The sequence below is a fragment of the Ischnura elegans genome, chromosome 9, assembly GCF_921293095.1.
Source record: "Ischnura elegans chromosome 9, ioIscEleg1.1, whole genome shotgun sequence".
Classification (NCBI taxonomy): domain Eukaryota; kingdom Metazoa; phylum Arthropoda; class Insecta; order Odonata; family Coenagrionidae; genus Ischnura; species Ischnura elegans.
Window position 1 is genome coordinate 10350025 of NC_060254.1, and position 20093 is coordinate 10370117.

The window sequence follows — 20093 nt, forward strand, 5'->3', positions numbered from 1 at the left end:
CCAATTGGATGTTAACACCCCTGATTCGAGACTCGAGTCTCTCCTTTTGCTTTCCCCTTTCTTACACACAGGGGGAGGTTGGTTTCTCACAAGGCCATGACATAGTCAAAGGGCCCACACAGTCACATCCTTTCCCCTTCCATGAAAAAAATGAAAACATAGGAAGGGAACACATTTTGGTAAGCAAGTTTTTGTTTTAAACAATATAATCCAAATTAAAATTTAAAGTTGTGGTTTTTTCAGTTCCTTTGATGCCTGATTGAACTTGTACCTAAACAGCTTAATTTTATAGTCTACCTTCGAAGCAAACAATCTTTTAACACTCATATAAGTATGGGCAAAAATTTTCCCGAGTAAAAGTGTTGCATAATTTGGGCTTAATTATTTTTACTTCAGGGAAAACTCACTTACAAAACACTTGAGTTCATGGAATGGACAGCACAGATGTATAACACAGATACATGCAAGGATAGGTTAATTGCAAAAGATGGTATTTTAGGAGCAGTTTAAGTCCACAAGATAGATGCTCATTGTCAGTGCACTTTTGACATGTGACTGGGTCTTGATGCTGAAACAGGTTGAGTCTGAAATGGGTTAGAGACAGTCTGGGGACACTGTAGGCCTTGTGCCGTGAGCTGGAAACAGGCACCCAAAAAACTCCTTGATTTCATTCTTCCAGCATGCACAACTTCTTCCAATGCATACTTTCACCCCTCTCTCGTTGAATCTTCTTCTCGAATCTTGCACTATGTACCCTCTGGGGTTGAACAAAGTAACTCACAGAATTTTCTCCTTTCCTGGTGGTAGAAGAAATAAACTAACTTTACTAATTTTCCACACTTAAATCACACAAACACTGACCCAGGTTTCAATTGGCAACCATCATTCTCAAGATGTCAAACATCAGCTAAAAATAAGTTCAGATACATATACATATGTGCTAAAGTTGGGGTGAGGGAGGCTAGTTTTAGGGGTAGGGATCAGGGGGTGATGACAGATATCAATGAGGACTTACACAGCATATAACACACAAACACGCTAACTAAAGACGAACTAGTCAACATGTGCAAACATCAGAGCATTACAAAAGTCTAGTGCACCAAAAAAGAGGATTAGGCTGATGGGAGAGAATGGAGTGGGGAAGGAGTCTCCATTTCTCTTCTTCTCCATTCTTTTTCCCCTTCATCTTCTCTTCCCTTTTGAACTTACTCTTCACTCCTCCACATTTGGCAGAAGAAAAATGAAAGAATGAGCCAAGGAAATCCACCTCTACCCTCAATCTGTCCTCTACTTTGTATCTCTCAATTCCCCCATTTTAATTTTATCTCAGAGGCAGCAAGTGAGTCACTTCCTTCTCCTTGTCTAAGCACCTCCGACGCACAAACCACCGTGGTCTCTAAGGGCCTCGTGGGTACTCCCACTCCTCCCCTCCAGAATGTGCAGGGGTACGGTGCCGCACCACTGCCAACACTGGTGCCCAATAGCCTGTGGCGGCACGATACGAATCACACCCCACTATAACGAGCAGAGGCCGGTCGTCATCTGTTCTGCTACCTCACTGACGCTACCGCCAGGTGGCAGGCATGACTACCCATGCCACTACAGAGCAGGGCCATGATAGTCTCACCTGATCCACCTTACAAGAAGGATGCCTTTACCACCGAGCTGAACGGCAATCATATCTTTGCTCTGCATTGGATGAACCAATAAATAGCTATTGTTTTCCCTGCCTGCGCTTGTGTTGTGGAAATAACCTCATCCTCCTCAAACCCTTTCACTGCCAGCCCATGTCAGATGGGATGTACAAAGACTGTCTGGGGTATTTTCTGGAATTTGCAACATTTCAGATTTTAAATTATTACAATGTAAGCGCTGATCTTAATAGAAGGGCCAGGTTCGGAGAAGGCACGGCAAGGTAACAAGACAGACGTCTGGTTTAACACTTCGATGGCTAAGTTCTAACAACACGTACCTATTTCAAAAATAGCAACTTTTCAGGAGAGAAAAAAAAACGATAATTTTTTATCACTTGTACACGGAAATTAAAAACCAAAAGTTCATAAAATTGAAAAAGAAGCATTCATTCACTAACAAAGAGTTAGTTTTTTGCTTGTGTTTTATTTTTTAATGTTATAACACACCCTGTTTAAGATACCTGTCTCAAACCAGCCAAATTTGAGATACGTATTGTTAGAACTTAGCGATCGCCTTATAATTCACGCACACCACAGATGCATTGTTTCCCTCAGACACACAGCACTAGACTCCCCTCACCCTCCAAGCCACCTACCGAGCCTGCGCCGTCTCGTGACCATCTCGGAGTCTTCCTATTGGCTTGAAATGGCAGCAGCATTTCACATTACCTGTGCATCTTCCCACGAGGACCAGGTCCCACACCAAGAGGTTGCAAGGTGTAAGAGGTGTAGGTTATCAGAGCCACACCCAAACGTGACTCTAAATCCGGATCTACTGCTACCCCAAGAGCGAAACCGAGCTGATGTGAGAATGGGAAGCAGGCACTCTCACAACAAGTATTTCATTTTATTGAATGCATCTTGATTTTTTCCCTTGGAAAGATATATTTAGAGCTTTGAACCATGAATGTATTATGGGACGGTATTTATAAGATGGCAGCTGATGAAACGGCTGCAATCACGGAATAAAATAAGTCAAAAAAGTCAGGACCATATACCGGCCCATGGCAGTTTTCACACAACCAGCAAGCACTGAAATATTGGCCCACTGGCATAAAATTGGTTAAACGGCTTGTATTTATTGTATTATGCATATGCATTCAGAGGTGGAGCTGATTATGAGAGATGAACATGACCATTTGTTGTATTGGGATTTAAAAGAAATATCAGGGATAAGATAGGAATATTCTAATTCAATGTTATTGGAAACTTCACCACTTACAAGTAAGGATGAATACCATGGTAATATTGCAATATCAGTGCCAATTCAATAACTTACAAGATTATTGGATATAATTAAAAGAGCAAATTTCAAATACCACAAGATATTCCTGGTGCTATGATCTGATGGGGGTATCTATATAGAGGACCCAGATGTTATGGTCCTAAAACAAAGGAGGTATGAATTTAAATTACTCTGATTCCTCAAGTAGTCTTAATGCAACCTGTGTATTTATACAATTCCAAACATTCCAACTCTTTCTTCTAAGATTTTTTTACATTTTTTTTAAGAAGGATTATACAGAGAGGGATTGGATTTTTTGCCAATGGGTATACATTAGGGCGGATCGGAAAAATCGATTTTTTTCAAATCCATCTGGCCCAGCGAAAAAAAGTTGTGGGACCGATCAAAAATAAGGCCTGAAAAATTTGAGACCTCTAGGTGAACCCCTGACCCTCGCTCAAATGTGATTTAGGGGGGGAGGGTCAAAATTCTAAAAATGTAATATTTTATGGTCATTCCCTATGGATTTTGCCGAGTTTCTGCCCTCATAGAACAAAAATTTCGTGCATTTTGACGTATCTGCTACCTTTTAGCCACAAAATGCCTAATTTGAGTCCGCGTCCGCAAAGAAAATATTCCAATGCCCACACAGAGTCGCGGACACAAGAACGGCAGGCCGATCCTGTCCCCTCCCCGCTCGCTTCTTCCCCTCCCACGCCTTGAATACAGCAAAATTCATCCCGCGTGTGCTGCTAGGAGGGCGTTCATCTTTGATAATATAAATCGGAAGATGGTAGAAGGAAAAAAAGGATGCGTAGTGAGACGTCTTGTCCCTTATTTGCTGCCTCGTCGGCGTTAAAAAAATCTATGTTATCAGCTTTTAGAGAAGCGATGAAATATTTTTAGATGCGAGAACGCAGGAAAGTAGCCTACGGTCTATGAAGAGGCCACTCTATAGGGAATGACCATAAAATATTACATTTTTAGAATTTTGACCCTCCCCCCCTAAATCATATTTGAGCGAGGGTCAGGTGTTCACCTAGAGGTCTCAAATTTTTCAGGCCTTATTTTTGATCGGTCCCACAACTTTTTTTCATTGGGCCAGATGGATTTGAAAAAAATCGATTTTTCCGATCCGCCCTAGTATACGACCACATGCTGCAAATTTTTGGAGTGATTTGAACTCCATGTCTTCCCCTCAATGAATTTGTTATGGCTTTCATTTTGGCATGTGAAGTTGATAAAAGTATGTAAATAGTTTGATTGAAAATTTCAATCTGAGATGGCACTGCTTTTTTCTTATCTAAACATTTTTGACGATCTGTATTACATGATAACATCCGGTTGCTTCGGTAAATCACAGTTTTACTTTAGAAATCGGATCTTGTATGATAACGCTGGCCCATGGATTTCCATGAAACATAATCTAGAGCCTAAAAGCACCCCTTTAACTACAATAGGGTAGTTTCCTTCATCAAAGAAAACGAAAGGCATTGATTGCGATTCCTTACCCACCATTATTGTATTCATCATATACAAATTATTTGGTTTTAGATATCCCAGTTTAGGCGAATGTTAATGGTCAATTTTAACCTCATTTGAAAAAGGCCAGATTGGCACCCATGCGATGCCACTCCATGTGACATCACAGGGGCCCAGATGCATGCAGTTTTACATCGTCTGAGATTACCAATGCATGCTTGAGGCACAGAGCTCAGGCAGGGTACTCTGCTACCTGCTAGCAGCCTGCATCGTAATGGTGCTCATACCCTCGCCCTAAGGTCACCTCACACAGCGGTAGCGGGAACCAGAATGACGTCACTCAGGCTTTTCCCAGCATTCATACTTAGCCGTCACGTTTTCGCGTGCTTGAAAATTTTCACTTTTCATTTCATTGCAAAAAATAGATATTGTGATTTAATAAACAAAAATCACAAAATTCGTACTCCAGGAATAATAATCTTTCGATTGAGGCAATAAAAAAATAATAGGAAACCACCCTATTATAAGGTGAGGTAGGGGTGCTTGAGGGGCATTTCTGAGTGAAGACCCCTACCCCATGCTTCAGGAAACATTTTATCTTACATTTCTGTGATCCAGAGGTGCAATAAACCAACTTGAACTTCTGAGCTAATCCCTATTTTTTGTTGGAGCATTAGAAAAATTCAGTTACATGTAAACTAATAAACATTCTAATGGTACAGAAATAAAATCTGAGAATTGAGAATTGGTTGATTTAAAAAAAATGGAATATGTATTGCTATTAGCTAATTTCCAATAACATTGAAAATATATTAATTAAAATCTTTCAGATACATTCATGCATTAATAAAATTTGTAACTGTGGGCCACTCTATTCATACACTGGCTGAATGTCTCAAATCTTAACAATACTTATTATGCCTACTCAAAGAAATATTCACTCACTTATCGAGGGAGGTGAACTGCGGGCCTCAAACGTGCCCCTCACCTTTGGGTCTGGCCCACAGTAATCATTCCTCTGCTGTGGGAGTGGGGTGGTCTGCTGTTCTCTTCTGCCAGCACGTGGATAATGATATTCACAATGTCCATTGGCATTGCGGCTCCCCCGGTTGCTGCCGCAGAGGTGCCTGGCTGATGTATGGGTCTGCATCACCCTCCCCAAGATTTGGCTCCTGGAAAAACCAACTGAGGCACATTGCCGACATCAGGGCCTGCGTCTCCCACCCCAAAACCATGCTCCCTGAAGAACCACACCTGGATGAGTGGCTCGGGAAGGTCTCCCTCTTCCACTGGAGCAATTGGCCGTGATGTACTGGGTCTTCTGGATTCGGGATCTGGGGTGTTGGTGATTTCAATTATGGTGATGGATGGAGTGGATTCCCATGTCTCGACTGCCCCCAGAGCCAGCGATGATAAGTTCTTCTTTGATGTTGGGCCTCCAGCACCACCTTGCTCCTCCTCGTCCTTTGCATGTCCTGCGCTTACCTGGTGAAAAAAATAAGGATATATCAGTCCTAAAATCCATTGGCATCATCAGCTATTATTTATTGGGGGACATATGGGTGGTCTGAAAGTAATAAAAAAAATACTTTTCACAACACTGTTTTAACGGATTTTAGAGGTGAAATTAGTTCAAAATATTAAATATTAACTTGAGAAAAATGAATTCAAAAAGCGTATTAAAGCAGCTCGAAGCAATTATTTTCAGTGAACTTTAACTAATATTCGAAGGGACAGGCCAAAAAATGAGTGAGTGTACACAAAACCAAATAACTTGAGTCAAGACAGAGGGAATAATTGCATTGAGAAACTAATTGGCTTAAGTGAATACAACCAAAGCCAAGAAAGTAATTGGAACTTGGATATTTTGTCTTCCGTCAAGAGAGAATGAGATAAAAATGTGTGCTTTTGCTAAATCTTATAAGATTATTTAAGCCTCTTGCATTTTCACATCCCATCAAAAGCAAATTTAACTATGTATCTCTAATCAATAAAATTGCTTGAAATCATACATCATCTTGTGAATGTTGTGAATTGCAATGCTATATTTTTTAATTTCCCAAAACATCCTTTTTATCGAAAAGAAAATCAAGGCATACGGCCTATTTTATTTTAGGTTGACAAAAATTAAAGATCTTTAATATTAATCTTTAATAGGTAGACCTATTCAATTATTAGATAATGAAAAGGAAACTTATATTATTTGACATCATATACCCACTTCATTGCAGTAATTAGTCATTGCAAATATAAAACAAAACCAATATGTTTTATCAAATGGAACGAGGGCAGAGAATCTTGAATTCTCCAGGTATGCCATTACTGCGCCTTCAAGTTTACAATAGCCAATACATATTGCAAAGTGAAGTCAATGCTGATGGATATTACTTCCATACATAAGACGATATCCACCTCTTGTGCATCACCACTCAGAAACCAATAAATCATTTGATGACCAACAAGATAAGGTTTGTGTGCTGTCAATATTCAATAAGTCACTTACAATTAGCTGCATCAATTCTGGCGCATGATTAGATTTAAATCAGCCAATATTTGGTACATCAAGATATAATAATACTATCTAATAGTGCTTAGGACACCTAGAGAAAAGTTGATCTATAATTCAAGTCAACAATCTTCAGTTAATAGTAGAATCATAATAAATCCAAATGTTTACATTTGCAAGAACAGTAATATTGCATTCCCTCAGAATGGTTGGCATATGGCTCCTAAAGCATTGATGCTGAGGAACCATCATAGGTTATTCATTTCAATATTAAATTATGTACTGGATAATAGCATACCAAATTTTAGTTGTTTGTTTGAATAAATGATTAATCAAAATACATGGCATAGGATGAGGAAAATAAGGATGCATAAATGCATTCATAACTGGGTTTTCCGTTTCAGTGCAGTAGATATTAATAATAATGATAATATGTAGCCAATGCAGCTTGGCAGGATTGAATTCATTCACTTTTCTTCTTTGTGTAATTATCAGAAAAAAATTTTTCTCGTTTGTACGTTAATATATGGCTTTACTGTATTCTTTATTCTGTTGGTACTAGGTTTAAACATTCCATAACAGTGATTTGATGAAAATCAACATTAAATGTTTTTATTTATTAAAAAGATTTTTTAAAAAAATAGGTCAGGGTGCCTAGTTCCTTACTTACCGGCTAATAAGATTAGGAATCTATAATAGGCCTTTCAGCCACTTGGAAGCTACCAATAACCCCCGAAGAGCGTCGGTAGAGTGGTAACGACTTTTCAATCTTTGCCAGTCGGGTGGATAATTCACGCATCTGGCTCTCGATCAACGTGACTTTCTTTAAGATCAAGTCCAGCTTCATATCAATGCTAGCATAATGGCTGCTGGGAGTTGCGAGGCATTCTTCTCTCATGGGTTCTTCGTCTGATGAGTCACTCAGCAATTTTCTCCCAGAATGAGTTGGTTCAGATGCATGCTGAGACCTTCCCTCACCTCCTCTCTGACGGATCACAGTGGCCATGATTGTATGTCAGATATGTTGCTGCTGCGGTGCCACACACTATCAGCAAAAACTGTCAATTTTATAAAGAAGTAATTGTTACAGAATTATAATGGTAAATGACTTTGTATATTATGGTAATTGATGTGAAGGAAGAGTTGAAGAAGTCTATATTAGTACTTGCTTTGTTTTCAAGCCTTTGCATTTGAATAATTGGGAGGTGATATGTATATGTAAGTCTTTGAAACTTGAGGGAGCTGGACAACCGATGGCTTCTTGAATTGATTCTAGGAGCATTCAGAAAATATAGCTACTGTGAATTAGATTTAGTAATAAATGGGCAAGAAAGATTAGGCCAGCTTGATTTCTGTGTAAGAGAGGACATGCTAAGTGAAGTCATAATGAGGTTATAATCAAATTCATAAGCTAATATAGGTTTCATGGTGCATTTAGCAGTGGTGAGGTGTAAGAATATATTGTTAAATACACCAACAGATGAAGTTCGCCATGAAAAAATATTTGGCTTAGCCGGGATTCGAAACTCCATTTTCTCAGAGCAAACTTCCGCATGGGTTTTACTGAACAAGATGTTGACGTCACAAGTCCACACTGTGGCACATGTGGTGAGGGTCATGCTTACTAAGCCACAGTCTGGGTGGAAAACCCTTATTTCCTCGCTGGTCTGTGACGACGAATTTCAAAGCACTGCGCTGAACTTTTTCAATAGCTGTCTGATGGACTTTATAAAAAAGTGGCCAAACAACCAAGTCATATTCAAGAATGAGATGGAAAAGTGATGATGATATAGGTACATATGTGTAGCTTGTATATGTAGAGTTCAGTGCCTAAATGCTGTAACATAAATGAAACCACTTGATCATTGAAGAAAAGTCACCTATACATGTAATATACCATGTTTACAAGCAAGCAAAGCAATGAATGTACAAGTGCAAAGTCACAAACTGTTCAAATTATGGCCTTAAATTGAAATACACATGAAATACCCAAATGTAATTTAAATTTCTGAAAAGTTTAATGTGGAATGTAAGCAGATGATACTTCAATCCTTATCAATATCATTAACCTGGATCCGCCCAATGTAACAAAAATGTCATACCCTGTATCGCTCCACTGTAATGGCTCTTGCATCGTTCGGGCACGGTATATTGTTGCGTTTTATACCTTATTAGAAAGAGGAAGCTAAGTGCTTCAATTCAAGGTAAGAATTGTCAGGTTAGAGTGAAGACGTATCCTTTAAGTACCCCTGGTACTTAGGTGCCTTCCCTAGACACTAAAAATGGACGTTCGCTTTGTGTAAATATTTAATTTTTTCGTTAACTATATGCGCTACAGCGACAATTTTTGGTACGTACCAACATAATGATACAATATTATTAATAATACATTAATATGTTTGGTATTGCTTTCCATTTCTGTAATATACTCTGATAAATGTTACTGTGACATAAATGTCACATTGGGCGGATCCCTATGCAAATCTCCAAAGTTTCGAATTTTATGCTCTAGTTAGAATTTATTGCATTTTCAACGTTTGTGATAGAAATAATGTGATAGAAAATTGATATATAGAAATTTCAATTCAGGAAGATCTGTTTCGGGAATAACCTATGTCTTACAAAAAGATCTTCCCGTCGCCAATTGACTGCTTCTATTTTTACTTTTTTCTGTTGGAGAAGTGATGTACGCTTCGTTGACTTCGAATCCTTTGCCTTACGTGTAACTGGTACCGAAATTATTTCGGACTTCTCTTGAAATTCATTAGTATTATCATTATCAACCTGCAAAACAAGCTCCACTCTTGCCCGAAGTTGTCTTCCCGTTAAATTTTCCACAAGTCCACCAGCCTGGTTATCTGCAATGTCCTCATCAGTGACAATTGCTGCTTCTGATGGCTCAAGGTATATTGATTATACTTCGTCAAAGTCTTCGTTTTTAATTTTTTTTTTTTTTTTTTAATTTTTAATATTTGGGATATCGATAGCTCAGAGATATTACACTGTGTGAAATCAAATAGCTTCCGGAAAACGAAGACTTTGACGAAGTATAATCAATATACCTTGAGCCATCAGAAGCAGCAATTGTCACTGATGAGGACATTGCAGATAACCAGGCTGGTGGACTTGTGGAAAATTTAACGGGAAGACAACTTCGGGCAAGAGTGGAGCTTGTTTTGCAGGTTGATAATGATAATACTAATGAATTTCAAGAGAAGTCCGAAATAATTTCGGTACCAGTTACACGTAAGGCAAAGGATTCGAAGTCAACGAAGCGTACATCACTTCTCCAACAGAAAAAAGTAAAAATAGAAGCAGTCAATTGGCGACGGGAAGATCTTTTTGTAAGACATAGGTTATTCCCGAAACAGATCTTCCTGAATTGAAATTTCTATATATCAATTTTCTATCACATTATTTCTATCACAAACGTTGAAAATGCAATAAATTCTAACTAGAGCATAAAATTCGAAACTTTGGAGATTTGCATAGGGATCCGCCCAATGTGACATTTATGTCACAGTAACATTTATCAGAGTATATTACAGAAATGGAAAGCAATACCAAACATATTAATGTATTATTAATAATATTGTATCATTATGTTGGTACGTACCAAAAATTGTCGCTGTAGCGCATATAGTTAACGAAAAAATTAAATATTTACACAAAGCGAACGTCCATTTTTAGTGTCTAGGGAAGGCACCTAAGTACCAGGGGTACTTAAAGGATACGTCTTCACTCTAACCTGACAATTCTTACCTTGAATTGAAGCACTTAGCTTCCTCTTTCTAATAAGGTATAAAACGCAACAATATACCGTGCCCGAACGATGCAAGAGCCATTACAGTGGAGCGATACAGGGTATGACATTTTTGTTACATTGGGCGGATCCAGGTTAATGATATTGATAAGGATTGAAGTATCATCTGCTTGCATTCCACATTAAACTTTTCAGAAATTTAAATTACATTTGGGTATTTCATGTGTATTTCAATTTAAGGCCATAATTTGAACAGTTTGTGACTTTGCACTTGTACATTCATTGCTTTGCTTGCTTGTAAACATGGTATATTACATGTATAGGTGACTTTTCTTCAATGATCAAGTGGTTTCATTTGTTACAGCATTTAGGCACTGAACTCTACATATACAAGCTACACATATGTACCAATATCATCATCAAGTCATCATCGGAGAGCGGTTTCATTGGAAGAGGGCGGAGGGTTTTCATTATGGGCACATGAATTTATCTCCCTTAACTCTTCGGCAGGATTTGAGCATGGCAAGCCCGCTAACTTTGGCCATTACCGATTGAATACCTATGTGCGGTTGGGTGATCGCTCACCAGGGTGGGGTTCTTGAAAAAGTGAGCAATTAAAACATTCTTGCGGAGCTGTTGTGTGAGATTCCATAGTACCCGCACGTTAACGGCGGCGCTCATAAAAAACTTGACTTTGAACCAGGTGCGTGAGGTTAGGTCCATTTTGAATTTACGGGATAATTAGCGAGGACTTTGAATTGACTTTGGACCGCGCAGTGTCGTATTCAAGAACCTTACAATGTTACAACCTTATCGAGTTTTTGGTCGCATTAAATGTTTTCAACCGTTTTTTGCTAGTTCTAAAGGTGAATCGCGGAAGAAGACACCACGGAACGAAAAATAACGTGGACAATATACGGAATTGAGAAATAAAATCCGGAAAACATATCGCTGTGACTTAAAAACTGCTTGGCTAAACTTCAATGACTTTACATTTACAACTCCTTATGCGACAGTTTGCTGCTATAGTTTTGCAGAATAATAATAAATGGCGTCCTGTCCTCTTGTGCTACATGGATTGCATTTAAATAAAAAGAACTCTACCTTTCGATGTCGAGTCTGGGACTGGATGGCGTAGATCCGGAGGGCTGGAAGGGCAGAGATGGGCGACGGACGCAGACGGACTGGCAAAATTATATTAGGGGTACTTAGTAAGATATTACTAAATATACCGTTGGTACCTTTGAAAATAAGTCAAGATGAAGTTTAAATTACATAAAGTTTGTTAATAACCGAGAAAACAAGTAACGCAAACGAAGGTTTTCCGCATAAAATATTATGAAATTGTGTCAAACACCTTAATAACTGTTTATATTTGTAAATTTTATTAAAATTTAATCGCTGTTTTGACTTCGGAACTACCTAAAGTCAAGCGCGTGCAATTTCCCAATTCCCAGAGGGGAAGGGAAGCTTACTACAGATTTCTAAATTTAGGAATGGTTAATGTCGCTATCGTGGGGACTACCAATGTCAGTTCCTCTAATGAGGGTTAACCCTCGACTGCGAGCCTAATCCGTCCCTTTCCCAAGGACTCGAGCTCGCGAGGTACGGACTAAGGAATTTACGACTAGAGGTGGCCCGCTACGAGGGCTTGCAAAGCAAGGAACGAGAGACGTTCAGGTGCCTTTACACTGTGTAACCAGGGGCGGGTACAGATGAGGGGCGCGGGGGGTGCGCGTCCCCCCTTGCGGGTCCGCTCGTATTGCTGAACATTGCAAAACCACAATTGTAACTTTTTTTATATCATAAGATGGCATTGTCTTTTTCAAGTGTATAATCATTAAATAAAATTTTCTTATCTGCCAGAATTTCTACTCTGCCAGTGACTCGATCATTTTTCATTACGATAAAAGTAAAGAGAACTCGAGATATATTTTGCGCCCCCCCTTGAGTTTTTCCTGTAGCCGCTACTGTGTGTAACATGTTATATAAACATGCTATATGTAACAAGTTACTTGTAACATTTGTTTTATATAACATTTGTTTTATAACAAGAGTCCAGCGGAGCCTAAAATGCGCAAATAACATGTTACAGATTCAGTCCTAGCCCAACTATCAACTGGCTATCCCCAGCACGCACTATTTCAACCTTTATATCGTGTCTCTCGAATGACGTAGAGACGGTCAGAAAGCAAAAGTGGGATATTAGCCCGCGAGCGTTCTTTTAATGGTGTTTATTTCGTTTCTACTCTTATTTGCCAGCCGTCCGATCATTGCCTTCCTTAACCATTCTCCCGACACTGCGTGCAAAACTTGATTACGTGCTGAAGCATTTTCGGCCACCAAAACCTCGCTCGGATCGTCCAGAGTGTATGTTTAAGTCCCATGTGACCTGCCCATGGTGAGTCATGATAGGCTCTCAAAATCCTATCTTTCATGCTCGCTCGCGCTCCGTCTTCCTCCTCACAAATAGCCCTGTCCTTCGCGAAATATTCTGTCTCCTCCCCGAATACGGGCCATTACAGCTGCTACCACTTGCTACTATAAAAAAATAACATCGATGAGGCATTTTAATCATTGCGCCTAAAAATATTAGGAGATTGAGATATCAGTGTGATGGCAGAAGTTGAGATGAGAGTTAAAATTACTTTTAGCTTTTACCAACATTACTATTGGCAACAGTTACCACACTTCGGATCAAACGTTCATTAATCCCATCCCATGCGCGGTAGGTGACAGCGCATAATATAATAGAGCGAATCCGCCATTGTAATATTCTCGATAAACCGCATGGACTCAAAATATTCATTGGAGCAGTAAATTACAAAAAAAATAAATTATATCGAAAAAAGTAAAAACAACAATTAAAAATACTCTAATTATTTGTTTTTTGTAATATTGTTAAAATTCAAATAATAGCTTGCACAAATTATATTCACATTTATTTCTATTTCTCACAAACACTTCACCCTACAGTGAACAAAAATATAAGCGCGATTAAAAAACCTAATGTCAATCGGTTGGTTCCTGTGAGTGATTAGTCTCACCGATACAGCTTCAAATCGCGCTTTCGGTAAAGTCGACTTCAATAGAAAAACTGGCACATTTTAACTACATCACCCGGTTGGTAACTCGATTACAATGCATTCATCGGCAATTAGACATGAATAACTCTATCTTTAAATGAGGAGGTGAATAAATGGCCAACTCTATATGCAACCGAAATAACTGGTTTTAAAATCTCAGCGACAGCTATTATGCTCCTATATCTATCTTTGGCTCAATTGAGTGCATTTTTTTTGGACACACACTCCGCGCCATCTCCGCGCCCGAAGGCTTAAAACACATGTGCAGTGCGGTTTTAGCAGGGGGATATGAAAAGGGGGGACACGGAGGTATGTTGCCGGGTCGGACGAAAAGGTTCGAGGGGCGAGAGTGGTGGGGGATGGGAGGTTATTGGAAGGGGTTGTTGAATTGAGAGAGAGAGCAAAAGGGAGGGGGTGACTTCCCCCCTTTTGTGACGTGTGACATGTCATGACCACCTCTATAGGTGGTCCTGTACTTGCGCGGAGGGAGAAGTGTCTGGTAGGGCGGAGACCGTGAGAAAATCATGCTACGAATACGATCGGACACCGGTCTCCAGTGGCGTAACTATGGGGGGGGGGGGGGGGGAAAGGAGGGGGTGGAATAGATCCCTCAAAGCCTCAGAGAAATAAAAATAATATGCAAAATTATTGTCTAGATTTGACATACAGTAAAATTTAACGTAACCTTTTAATGAAACCCAAATTTTAAGTGCCAAAATTATGTAAAATGTAATTTGCAGGCATGACATTTTTCCAAAATTAACCCAAACGGAGGGGGGGGGGGGGGGGCTGGAGAGGGGGTGAGGTCGCCCTTCCCGATCCCCCCTCCCCCTCCCCCCCCCAAAGCATACTCCTAGTTACGCCGCTGCCGGTTTCCATGAACTGGGGAGGGGGTCAGGCCGACGGACCAAGGGGCCCACGATTGCTGTTATTCGGGCGAAATTCCTAGAATGGACTGGTTAAAGCCGTATTGACTCCATGTAACGATGTTATAAAACAATGGTAAATAAACAAAGTTATATAACATATTCAGACGTCCAAACTTGAGAGCAACAAAGTTATATAACATTATTGTATAAGTTATTTTGATATTTACCGATTTACTTACATCAGGGAGAATATCAGTATATTTTAAGAAGTTTTAAGATATTTTAAGTATGGAATTGCTGTGTTGTACAATCCACATATTTGAAGATATCCTTGTTTAACTACAAACACAATTACATAGTTCTGATTTTTTCAGGACCCTAGTATAAGTGTTGTTGGGTGCTCTTTACATTGACTTCTACAAACAACTTGACTGATCATAGCTTTTTTCTTTTGAGTTTTGATTTCCCATGTATGTACTACTTGTGCATCTCAATAGGAATGGTTTGCTCAATTAATTACATTGTTGAGCTTTTGGTATACTTTGTATAATGGTTTTTATATGTTGTGTTTTCTAGCAGCCTGGTGCAATGGTTATCGATGAACTATTTGAAGAACAGTTATTCTTAATCCAGGATGAGAATATACATATTATGACTATCCCTCTTAATGATCAATACACACTTAAATGACTGTTGTGAATATAGATACGGTTTTGTGATTAACTTAACCATGGAGATTGTAGTGAATTATAATATAAGGATGTGATTATGATGTGCCTGGATGATTTATTTCTCTCTCCATCAATTCAACATTATTAGTATAGTTTGACTGCATATTAAAATGCACCATATCTTTCCTTTTGGGGTAATCTCCTGCATTTAGCTGGGTATTAATCATTTCGTTTCAATTAATACCCATTATGTCTGTACCCCACCCTGTATCTGTAGTGCATTTCAATCCATAATATATCCATTAAGATTAAAACATGAGCGCAGTATTCAACTGGATTTTATACAACTACTTCCTACAATTTAACAGGCTTTATGCTTCAGTTATTTGCAACCATGATTGTCGTGTCATTGTTAATTGTCTGTGTCTAATTACTCAATTTGGAATGCATTTTCTCTGTGCCTTAAAATCAGTGATTGAGTTTGGAATCCATACTATTCTAATTAATGTTCTGATGTGTACTCATTTATTGCAGTTATTTGTAAAATCTTAAATGTACCTAAAGGCTCACCTGAGTGCACACTTACATCACTGTGTCAGATTATTTGCATGCGGATTGTTCTAGTATTACATTTATTATTGGGATTTGCGATATTTACAATTTCTAACTAATCAGCATAGGCCTCAACTTAAGACAAATAATAAGCATTCAGTGAGAGTATATTAGTATCATATGAATAAATCATATTATTTTGAGTTTAAAAATTTTACAGGGACCTTGTATTACGAACTAAGAAAATATATTACAGTAGAGTTATCAGTCTAGCCAAAAACCTGAGCAAAACATCGTGGCAAGTAATAAAAAAGGTGACCAATTTTAAGGTAAACAGGAGAGGAAATTTAATCATAAAAAATACGGAGGGGATACACTTAACCGATCCCATGCAAATGACAGTGCTCTCCAATCAGTACCTCGCCAATGTGTCCCTATGCATACAGAATTCAATAATATGTTGGGACAGCTTTAATACTGACCCCTGTCAACATATAAGGTCCTCAATGGCCCTCTTTCCGGTAACAGAAAATGAGGTATAGAAGCACATAAATAGCCTAACGTTGCCTTCTATGTATATATATTCATATACCTACCAAGGTCTGTAATGCCCTGCCTTCATACTTAAAAAATGCTCCTACGAGGGCAAATTTCAACTACAATCTGAAACTCTTCCTTGTTAACAAAAGCTATTTTAGCACAAATCAGATTCAAATGTGTACATGTATTTTTTGTATTGACTTGTCCTATATTTAACAATGCAAAGACATGGCACTAATAAGAATAATTATTATTATATCTATGCTGCAACCCTCATACTTTAGTAATCAATACGTAGAAAGAAAGTAATTAGTGAATCGTTGAACCTATGCTGAAGAGCGAAATGTATAATTGCCAATGGTCATGGAAAATTTCATGCACCTCACTTTGGAAATAAAGTAGAAAATCTAGATTCATTAGAAACTATTCACACAGAGCACTATGGTGGGAATGTTTTGTCGCGTGTGTTGGAAATTTTTTCAGGGTTGAAACAAGGCCCTGAGACTAAAACATAGCCCGGATTAGGAAGTATGCTTTAATTTCCTACGACCGTGGAAAATTTCATGCTCCTGACTTCGTAAATAAGGGAGTAAAATATGGTTCTTTGGAACCTAGGCACACGGAGCGCTGTAGTACGAAATTTTTTGTCGCGTGGGTTGGACATTTCTTCAGAGTCGAACCGAAGTCCTCAGGGTCAAAAACCGCCCGTGCTCGCAAGTATACTATAACTCCCTATGACCATGAAAAGTTTCATGAATATGAGTTCCTAAATAAGGAAATGAGACATGGTTCCTTATACCTATGCACCCGGTGCGCTGTAGTACGAAATTTTTTTTTCGCGTGGGTTGCGGATTTTTTCAGAGTCGAACCTAGATCCTCAGGGTCAAAAACCGCCCGTGTTCGCAAGTATATTATAATTCCCTATGATAATGGAAAATTTCATGAAGCTGACTTCCTAAGTAAGGAAATGAGACATGGTTCCTTATACCTATGAAGCCGGAGCGCTGTAGTACGAAATTTTTTTTTTCGCGTGGGTTGGAGAATTTTCGGAGTCAAACCGAAGTTAAAAAGGAAATGAGACATGGTTCCTTATACCTATGAAGCCGGAGCACTGTAAAAACGAAATTTTTTGTCACGTGGGTTGGGGATTTTTTCAGAGTCGAACCGAGATCTTCAGGGTCAAAAACCGCCCGTATTATCAAGTATACTTACTATAGATCACTTTTCCGGTCGCGAAAAACGATCGCTCTAACTTTTCGCGAAGAAAAAAAATGACCGTGTGATTCTGTGATTCAGGCTTTATTTTGATGTTTACCGACACTTGATTGCATTGGTGGACTGAGAAGCGGGGGGGGGGGGGGGGGGGGGGGGGGGGGTTGGTTTAATAGATACGGAGGGATTTATTTTGAAATAATTCCAGTTTTTTTACGGATGGTTCTATTTAAACTCCTGCGATTTTATGATGCGTTGAATGTCTCAATCCCTTGCCTCGTCGGTGTTATTTTATTTAAATAGAAGCAAGTGGTAGCAGCAGCTACGTCGCGAATATTAAACGAGCGTATCATTACGAATAGGGTGGTTTCCTATTATTTTTTTATTGCCTAAATCGAAAGATTATTACTCCTGGAGTACGTATTTCACGCGTTTAGATTTTTAAATGACGATATCTATTTTTCGCGATTAAATGAAAAGTGAAAATTTTCAAGCGCGCGAAAACGCGACGCTTAAGTATGAATGTCGGGAAGTCTCTCCGCGTGACGTATTTCTGGTTCCCCCTCCCGCCCTGCGAGGTGACCTTGAGGCGAGGCTTAGCTCTGATACGACGCAGGCTGCTAGCGGCTAGCCTAGTACCCTGCTGGCTGGTAGCGCTTGGCTTAAATAAGGATTATTAATAACTTATCAAACGAGGAAAACTTTCCGACCTTAGCCAGTTTTAATAAGTGATTGTTAAGACATGTTTCCCTGAGCTCTGCGCCTCATGCATGCAATGGTAACCTCAGACGACGTATAACTCCTATCTCCTCGTATAGAAACTAGGTCCCTGTGACGTCACGCGGAGTGGCATCGCATGGGCGCCAATCTGGCCCTTTTCAAATGAGGATAAAAATGGACCATTGCCATTCGTCTAACCCGGTATTTCTAAAACAAAATAATTTGTATATTATGAATACACTAATGGTGGGTAACGAATCGCAATCAATGTCTTTCGTTTTCTTTGATGAAGGAAACCACCCTATTACATTAGCGCGTGATTCTACTCGCATAATGAAAACTTTTTGAGTAGAAGCTGAGATATATGAAATAAAAATGAACAGAAATCGAAAGATAAAATGTAAGCCAATGAATGTAATGAAAATGGGTACCTATGCAAACATTATGACCCGCTCAACCCAAACCCAACGCAACTCGTTAAAATCTGGCATTGTTGTCAATCGTCCTTTGTCTATGATGGCTACTGCAGCGTAAAATTTACCCAGGAAAATAAATATAAGTACCTACGGTATTTATCATAATTTAATTGAGTGGGTTGGAAGCCAAGGGGTACATGTGATTTCTCTTTTCTATACAGAGTAAGGTACAGAAATTAGGTGTAGATAACAAACGAGATAAATTAGATATTTAGTTGTGCATTTGATTTTCCACTCGATGTCAGCACAGAACAGAGACTCATTCGTTTCCCTTGGCAACCAAGTTTTTGTGTATTTATTCTAACAATTAACTTTATCTAACTCTGTTGAGAAAAAGTCACTTGTACACCTGTGCTTCCAACCCACTCAATTGTAGTCGCAGTGCTTTCGACCACCCCGAGGATTGTTTAGAATGTGAAGTAAGTTATAATATATCTTACGTTTGGTGAAGTTCCGACGAAAATTGGCGTTTCCATAAAAGTATACTGTTGCCAATTCCATTGCACAAAAATGTGTCTCTGCCACTAATGATTAAAAAGCTTAGATACCGTAGAAAAGCAGGTGGTAAGGAAAGGTATAATTTATGGCCATATAGTTCGACCAGTGAGCATTTTGCACGTAGACCCATCTACTAACTTCGATACAATTCTTTCCGATCGTCATAATGGAGGATGATAGGGGAATACGCCGCCTTAGCAAAGGGAAATCCCATTTATGGCACCAAAGAATTTTTTATAAAAATAATCAATAGGAAAAAATATCACTGACCTGTAATGTTCCTGTAATTAAATACTTAATGGCCGACCGGGCAGTTGCGTAATGCTTAATGAGGGCCGATCACTTTTCACAGACGTAGCTGATCGGAATATTTTCCTTTATTTCCCGTTCTCCCCCCCGAAGATAACAATGAAATCAACAGACCCTTTTTCGTCGATATGGAAAACCATTTGAAACCAATCAACGGCCCGAATGGGCTGGAGGACAATGACGTCACATTGTGGGAGGGGGAAGCCGGTGAGATCACAACCAACTGGCAATAATTGTTCCCGAGCACTTTCCCAAGCGCGCTTTTTGTATTAAATTATCAATACCTCATTTACGGTTCGATTAATGAGTCTAATGCATCTATAGAAAGCGATAAATTGAATATTTTTTGAAAAACCTCTTTTGTTCTACAGAGTGATCTTTATTTAATCATACGCTTGTTAGATCCAAGCATTCTATCAGCTTAAAAAAAAGCAATTAGAGAGGAAAGTTTACGATAAAGTTCAGACAGCTAAGCCGGACTACTCCTTAA

The 20093-nt window shown here is 39.0% G+C and overlaps 1 long non-coding RNA gene across 2 annotated transcripts; it reads right to left on the reverse strand.

The window, feature by feature from the left end:
* Positions 1–370: 370 nt before the first annotated feature.
* On the reverse strand, positions 371–19685 carry LOC124165629. Of its 2 annotated transcripts, none has more exons than XR_006866272.1 (4): positions 19565–19685; positions 7578–7965; positions 5347–5886; positions 371–797 (listed from the first exon to the last, which is right to left on the reverse strand). It is a non-coding gene; the product is annotated as an uncharacterized LOC124165629 (long non-coding RNA). The 2 variants fall into 2 exon arrangements; XR_006866273.1 differs by lacking the exon at positions 19565–19685 and adding an exon at positions 11775–11896.
* Positions 19686–20093: the final 408 nt, after the last annotated feature.